Source organism: Vulpes lagopus, chromosome 8 (assembly GCF_018345385.1).
Source record: "Vulpes lagopus strain Blue_001 chromosome 8, ASM1834538v1, whole genome shotgun sequence".
NCBI classification, from domain to species: Eukaryota; Metazoa; Chordata; class Mammalia; order Carnivora; family Canidae; genus Vulpes; species Vulpes lagopus.
Window position 1 is genome coordinate 117,252,527 of NC_054831.1, and position 7,773 is coordinate 117,260,299.

The 7,773-nt window shown below is 53.8% G+C and overlaps 1 protein-coding gene across 4 annotated transcripts in view; it reads right to left on the minus strand.

Annotated features, from left to right (window-relative positions):
- ZNF362 (zinc finger protein 362) overlaps positions 1–2,218 on the minus strand; it is a 40,091-nt gene extending 37,873 nt beyond the window's left edge. For 2 of the 4 annotated variants that reach the window (XM_041766231.1, XM_041766229.1), the window contains exon 1: positions 1,967–2,218. The gene's annotated coding sequence lies outside the window, so the exon portion shown is untranslated. Of the gene's footprint in view, positions 1–874; positions 942–1,102; positions 1,250–1,966 lie in introns of those variants that run through there. The other 2 variants (XM_041766228.1, XM_041766230.1) reach the window with 2 other exon arrangements.
- Positions 2,219–7,773: the final 5,555 nt, after the last annotated feature.

The following is a 7,773-nucleotide window of genomic DNA, read 5'->3' on the forward strand; positions in this document are numbered from 1 at the left end:
CCGTGGGCCCACTCAGAGCCCCTGTGGCCAGCCCTCTCCCCCACATCCGAGGACACAGCTCCTCACAATGCCATTTTTATAGAGCGTTTTCCAAAAGACATTTCCTGGTCCCCCCCAAGCCCCCATCGCCAACCCTCCACGTGCCCCCCGCAGCTCTGAGGAAGCCGGCAGTTAACTTTTTCCCAAAAATCCTGCAAAGGCAGCTGGCTGGGGGGAGAAATGGGCCCCGAGATCCTTTCGCGGTATTTCACCGCCTTCCAAAAAAAGAAAAAGAAAAAAAAAAAAAAAAAGAAAAAAAAAAACCAGAAAAGAAAAAAAAAAGAGCTTAAAAAAAAAAAAACCAGAAAAGAAAACTTTCGGAGTTAACTTTAAATTCCCAGCCCTCCCCCCTAAATCGCCCAGCGGCTTCCTTTTTTTTTTTTTCTTTAAAGTGCAATTGCATTGTGTCTCACCTCCCCGAAAGGCTCGCGGCTCTCGCCAAAGAAAAGGAAAAAAAGCCAACCCTTCGGGTGCCCCCTCTGCTTCCAGCCGCCTCTCCCACATTCTCAGACAGTTTTATTAAAATTTTCAGACAAAAGAAAAACAAAAATGGCAGCCTGGCTTATTTTTAAAACAGGACAGGGACGCCATATTCTGCAGATCTGCAAAAAAGGGGAGAAATCCGGCACTGGCCGCTCCACCGGGCCGGCTGCAAAGTGCGCGAACCGCGCCGTTTGCAATCCGTTTATTTGCATTAAGCCCCATGAATCATTGTTTACCGGAGAATTGCAGCAGGTTTGAATAGCCCGGCTAGAGAACACACACACACAGACACACGCACACGCACGCACACTCGGAGAGCAGACCCAGACACGCCGCCGGAGACACTTCCTACCCGCGCGCCGCCGCCGCCGCCGCCGCCGCCGCCGCCGCCGCCGCCGCCGCCGCCGCTCCGGGCCCGGCCCGAGGCGCAGGCGGCCCCGGGCCCTCGGAGCGCCCCGGCCCGCGCTGACAGCGCCCGCGCCCGGCCCGCGCCCCCGCCCGAAACTCGGCGCAACTTTCCCGCGGGCGGGCGCCCGCCGCCGCCGGGCCCGCTCCCCGCGCGCCCCGGGCCCGCACGGACCTGGCTGTGCTGGCGGCGGCTCCGGGACGCGGCCGCAGCCCCGCGCCCGGCGGCCCGTGCAGGGCCGGGCTGGGGCTCCGGCTCCGGCTCCGGCTCCGGCTCGGGCTCCGGCTCGGGCTCCGGCTCGGGCTCCGGCTCGGTGCGGAGCCGCGCGCAAACCTTCCGGGTCGCCTGCTGTTCACTTCTGGGTTCTGCAAGCGCCGAGGCGGCGGCGGCGGCGGCGGCGGGAGGCTGGGTCTGCAGCGCCGCGCGGCCCCCCGTGCGCTCCGCGAGCCCCCGCGCAGGGCGCCCGGCTCCGGGGGGGGCCGCGTCGGGCCCCCGCCTCTCCGGCTGCGCAGCCCGTCCGGCCCCGGGGGCTCCCGCGAGTGGGCAGCGCCGGGCGCGGGCGACGGCGCGCGAGGGGAGGGGGCCGCGCGGGGGGCGGGGGCGGGCCGCGCTGGGGGCCCCGCTCGGGCCCCGGGGCCTCGTCTCGCGCTCGCCGCCGCCGCCGCCGCCGCCGCCGCCGCCGCCGCCGCCTGGCAAAGTTGCGCCGCGCCCCCCGCCCGCGCCGCGCCCGCGGCAAAGCCACAAAGGAACTCGTCGCCCCCCTCCGCCCGCCCGAGCCGCGCGGGGAGGGCACCGGCGCCGGGCCCTAGGCCAGCCCCTTCCCCAGCGCGGGGGCTCCCGGGGCCCCGGCGGCCGCGGCCATTGTCCCGCCCAGGCCGGGCCGCCGCCGCCGCCGCCGCCGCCGCCGCCGCAGCCTCAGCGCCCCCGCCCCGCGGTGCTGGCGGGCTCGGGCCCCGGGGCCGGCGGGGCCGGGCCGCCCCCGGGGGTCTCCTGCGCAGAGGGCAGGCGGGCGGGGACCCCCGGGCTGGGTCCCCACACCTGGTAACCGGCGACCGAGCTCAGAATCCAGGCTGAGATTTTTTGTTGTTGTTGTTGTTGTTAAGACGAGGACATGGGGATGGGGGCAGAAGTTTGCACTGGCCAGGCCACCCCTCCCTCTGCCGGCTCCGGCCATCCCTGGCCCTAGGCCCGAGCCCCCGAGGGTGGGGCCGCCCGAGGCTGTCAGCGGCTCTTCTCGCAGAGTCTATCAGAGGTGGCACCGGCTGTCCCCCAGCTCCAGACCTCGAGCCATCTGCGTGTGACTCCTCCTCCCGCCTCACCCTCCCCAGCCAATCAGTCACCAAGTGCTTCGGATTCGGCCTCCCGGGCTGTGTCAGCTCCCAAACTTCACTTCTACCTGCGGAGGGGTCCCCTGGGGGCCCCTGGGTCCTCTCACCGGCTCCGACCCCTGTGACACTCGCTGCCACTCAGCCTCTGGGCCAGGGGAATCAGGGCTGGCCTGCCCTCAGGGAGCTCCCAGTCCCCAGGGAAGAACACACACACACACACACACACACACACACATCACCTGCCGGGGTGTGCTGGTCCTCCCGGAAGCATTCCCCAATTGGGTAAATAGTGATTGAGGACCTACGATCCCACGCTGTGCTGATTGGCTGCCAACAGCTGCGAGCAGGTTGGACAAAGTTCCTGCCCCCATGGGGAGTCCAGTCTTGCACAGGACGCCTAGGCTGCGAGCAGCTGGAGGTCAGGGCCTACTTAGTCCGTTTGCTTTCAAGCCCCAAGCACAGTGCCAGCACAGGGCAGGGCAGGGCACAGAAACACAGTGTGGCAGGAATGAGTTGGGATTGCAAAGCACAAGGGGCGGGGGAGGACTCAGAGGAGGCCACTCTCTCAGGGAGGTGGGGAAGTTCTGAAACTAGATCTGGGGTGAGCTAGGTGAGGAATAAGGGAGGACCTTTCAGTTTCCAGGAAAATGGAGGTGATAAAAGTGTCAACCCGTTGTTGAGAAGCTCAGTGAGATAATAATAAGAAAGGAGACAAATATCTGGTGCAAAATATTTCAAAAACAATTTATGGAGATATTCAAGGATGGGAAGCAAACTCTAGGCTCTTTAGGTGTGGGCTGCACCTGGTGACTTCCTACAAAATGTACAGTACGGAAAGAGAGGGAGAAGAGAGTAACTCCACAGTGGGGAGACCTGACAGTACTACCTCAGCCAAGCTAACACCAACAGTCACAAACGCATACTTGACGTTATGTGATAAAAGTAGTACTTTACCTCTATAGTCTTCCCCCGCACAACCTGTAACACCAGTCTTGTCATGAGAAAACCATCACGCCAGCTCAAATTGTGGAACAACCTAAAAAAATTCCCAACTGATACTCCTCAAAACTGTCAGGGTCAGCACAGAGTATAAAGTCTCAGAACCTGTTAAAGCCCAGGGAAGCCTAAAGAGATAAAACAGCTAAATATACTGTGGTATCATCGGTGGGATCTTGGAACACAAAAAAAGACATTAGGTGAAGACTAAGGAAATCTTCTTAAACTATGGATTTTAGTTAATAATAATGTATCAGTAAAAGTATTCATCAGTAATTGTAATAAAATGTAACAAACACACTAACTTAAGAGCTTACCAGCAGGGAAAACTGGATGGGGGATATATGGGAACTCTCTGCAGTATTTGCTCCATTTTTCTGTAAATCTAAAACTGTTCCAATACAGTCTACTACTAAAGAAAAAAATCCTAAAAAAGTGTACAAACCCACATCATTGTTGATGTCCTTGTTCAACGAAAGGATGCTTGACACAGCACCTAGGGCGTTCTAAGGGCCCAACAAATATTACGTTACAATTATCACCATCACTGTAATTCCAGACACTTGGAATAGCACATGCAAAGGCACTGGAGTTTAGGGTGTGGAGGGAGATGGAAGACAGAATCCTGAAGGCTTTGATTGCTGAGCTGAGGTCTTTCTAAGGGATTTATGGGCAGAGGGTGCCATGATCTGATCCATCTCTGCTTCACCAGCCTCTTGCAAAGTTATGCTCCAGCCAGCCAAAGTGGACTACCATCTTAGACCTGGTCATCTCTCTTCTAAGGACTTTGCACATGCTGTTCTTCCCTCTGCCTGGGACCTTTAGTCCTTTTCTCCCATTTCCTGAGTCTCTGGTGAACACCCACTCGTCAAGCCTCGGCTCAACCATCACTTGCTCTGTGAAGCTGTTCTAGATCCTCTGCATGGAAAGAGGTATTTTCCACTGGTTCCCAAGAGCACCATGGTCCTCTGGCCACACTGCTGGCAAAGCACTTATCAAGATGCATTAGAATAAATGTTTGCTGAATGGATGGACAAATGATGAAGTGGACTACAAGTCCACTCTCATCCACTACAATTCTTCAAATCCTCATTCTTTTTCAGGAAGCCCTCCATGACTATTCCAACCAATGAGCTACCTCCATCTTCTTTAATTTTTATAGTCTAGCCCCTGATTATATTCTAACTGTTGTATATATAAGTATCTGTCCCTTGGACGAGATTTAATTTTTTGAGAAAGAAACCATGCCTTACATGTTCTATTTTTTCACTCATTCATTCATTCATTCAACAAATATTTATACAGCTCTTCTTCTATGTCACAGTTAGGGTCCCAGACGCTAGAGAGGTAGTAATAAGATCCAGGCCCTGCTCTAATAGAGCATTAATTAGGATTATTAATTAGTCAAGATAAATAAGATTATGCTGCAGTAACAAAGAACTCTGGAACCTCAGTGACATCACACCAGAGTAGTTTCTTTCTCCCTTTTTGCCACATGTTCATCCTGGATCCTCTACTCTAGTGGCCCAGAAACCTAGGCTGAGGAGTCCCTGCACACCTTGAAGCTCTACCCACCGAAGGAAACAGGTAGGCTTTTTAGTTACCAATCACAGGAGAATAGAAAACTGGTGAATCCTGCTAGGTATTCCAGTGCTTCAGCCAGGAGGGGACACACATCACCTTTCCTCACTATCCACTGTGCAAGACTAGTCACATGGCCCTGCTCAACTGCAAGGCTGGGAAGTACAATGTTCCTCTAGAAGAAGAAAGAAGACCTTAATTTCAGGAGACAGAATTTAACAAGAAAGCGCTCAGATGATTATTTGTCTCCTAAGAGCTGCAAAAGAGAGATGCGAGGTGTCTAGGGTGCGGGTAAGAAAAGACCAGAGAGAGCTTCTCAGAGGAAGGGACATTGAAGCTGAGCCCACGAAAGAGAGGGGACTAGAGCATTTCTGGCAGGGAGAACCATGTGTGCAGGTCCTGGGGCCAGGAGGAGCTGGCCATATTGAAGGACCACAAGGGACCATGGAGCAGGAGTGAAGTAAGGGGGGCTGCAAGGTGACCCTCTGGGCTGGATGTCTCAGAAGCACCCTGGCAAGGATTTAGCTTGAGAACAATAGGCAGTCATGAGGAGACAGGCGTTAGGCAGCGATGCGATATGATCGCATTTTATTTCAAAAGGCCCATGTGGCTGCTGGGGAAAGAATGGACTGGAATGGGCAAAGCAGAAAACCAGGGAGGCCAGTAGGGAGATTTTCAAAGTCTCCCAGGTAAACAGAGGCAGTGGTTTTAGCAGAGGTGGAAAGAAGTGGACAGATGTGAGACATGTTAAAGACTCGGTGACAGGACGCCTGGGTGGCTCAGTGGCTGAGCGTCTGCCTTCAGCTCAGGGCATGATCCCAGTCTAGGGATCGAGTCCCACCTTGGGCTTCCTGTGAGGACCCTGCTTCTCCCTCTTGTCTGTGTCTCTGCCTCTCTCTGTGTGTCTCTCACGAATAAATGAATGAAATCTTAAAAAAAAAAAAAAAAAAGACTTGGTGACTGATCCAAGGAGCTACAAAGTGGGAGATGTCCAGGCAACTCCCAGGCCCTGTAACTCCTGTCATGCTAAGCACAAGGCTGGCTTCCTAACATTCCATCTCCAGCTTGCTCACGGTGGGACCTTAATGCCCAGAGATTTTCCTCTTTCTCTCCTTGCCCTCTACTCAAGCTAGCCCCTTCGCCATCCTCCAAATGGGGTATACCTCCCACCAGAACTAAATTAATGTCAAGCATCAACACAAGCACTTTCTAATTAATAGGAGCCCCCAGAGGCCCCGGGAGAGAGGCTGGCAGGAACGTTATCCCCCATTTCACAGGGAGGAAAACTGAGGCCCAGGAAGGAAAGTGGTTGGCTCAGTGTTGGGGCCAGGCCTGCAGCCAAAGTCCTCCTACTTGTGGTTGGGAGAACCTGGTGCCAGTGGGCACTGTGTGCCTGTAGCTGAGAGGCTGAGTGAGTGAGCATGTAAATTCCCAGCCCATTCACCCTCTTCACCTTCGTTCATTTTGCTCCCCTCAAGATGGCCATGGAGTTTAAGATGATAGATTAGGTTCTAGAGTCCAGTCAGAGCTGGATTGTACCCTGGCTTATCACTTATCGGCTGCTAATTGCAGGCAAGTTTCTTCCTCTCTTTGAGCCTTGGTTCTCTCCTGTGCAAACTTAGCGTGATGACACCTACTTCATGGGGCAAGTCTACATGAGATCATGTGTGAGGCCATGGTGATGTGGCTACCAGTACTTCACCTCTCCTGGAAAATCCTCCCTATGGACACCGGCCCACACTTCTCTACCCCCAACAGAAACTTCTGTACCATCCAAGTTATAACACGGAAAAGGGTTGTTTAAATCCCAAACTGTCCACTCCATCTTCTTAAGGTAGTAGCGTAACTCATCCTGGTGTGAAACCACATCTCTGTGTACCCTCCATTCCATTTGGGTCAGAGGGAAATGAATGGGGAAGGAAAAAGTTCTACTGCTTCATCTGGAGAGACTCAGAGTGTTTGGCTCTCTGTGAGCAGAGCTGTTAATGGACGTTAGGATATACCAATGTTGTCCAGGAGCTGAGCAAGAGACAGAGACCTAAATTGCTCTACATGATGAAATGATAGGGATTGTGGTTCCCAAGTGTCTGTTTCTGGTCTGGCCCCTCCAAAAGCCTCCATGCTCTATCAGGACTACTTTCCCCCTTGGCCATGGTGGTCCAGCCATGCAGGCCTCATGTGAGCTCACAGAAGACATGCTGATTGCTTTTGTCACACAGCCTTTGCAGTACCCTCCTCCTAGCATATGCCCTAACCTAACCACATCCACCATGTCCCCCATCACCTGATGAACACCCACTCATGCAACACACCATGCTCATAGCCACATGCTCAGGGTGGCCATCTGTTATCTTCAGGATGACCTCATAGCTCCGTGCACCTCTCTTTTTTTTTTTTTGTATACTTATCCCAGCTATAATTCTGCATTCAGATTTCTAATCCCATGATTTGACAGCAGACTGTAAACTCAATACATATTTGTTGATGCATTCATCCAATTAAAAAAAATGATGGAGGTTGAATTTTTGAAGGTGAGGGGGCTCAGAAAATGGATGAGCTGGAGTATGTGAGTACTGAAATATGGGAATGCTCAGTGAAATGGCTGAGCTAGAAGAGAGGGGTGCCAGTGGACAGGTACAGAACTTGTCAAACAGATATTACTCAACTGTCTGCCCTTTGCATTGCCATGACACCTCCCCCCCCCCAACTTGGTTTCCTCAAGCCTTCAGTAAAATGCACTGCATGCTGGATGTTTGGTTGGCACTGGGGGGCCCAGATTGGCCCTGAGCAGAGATGACAACAGGCAGAGAAGAGAATGAAGGCACACTGGGAATGGAAAATCAGAGCAGTAAGTGACCAAGACTTCATAAGTCACTGAACCTTGAAGAAATCTTGGAGATATCATCAGATTTCCACAAAATGTGAAGGAGGAAATTCTAG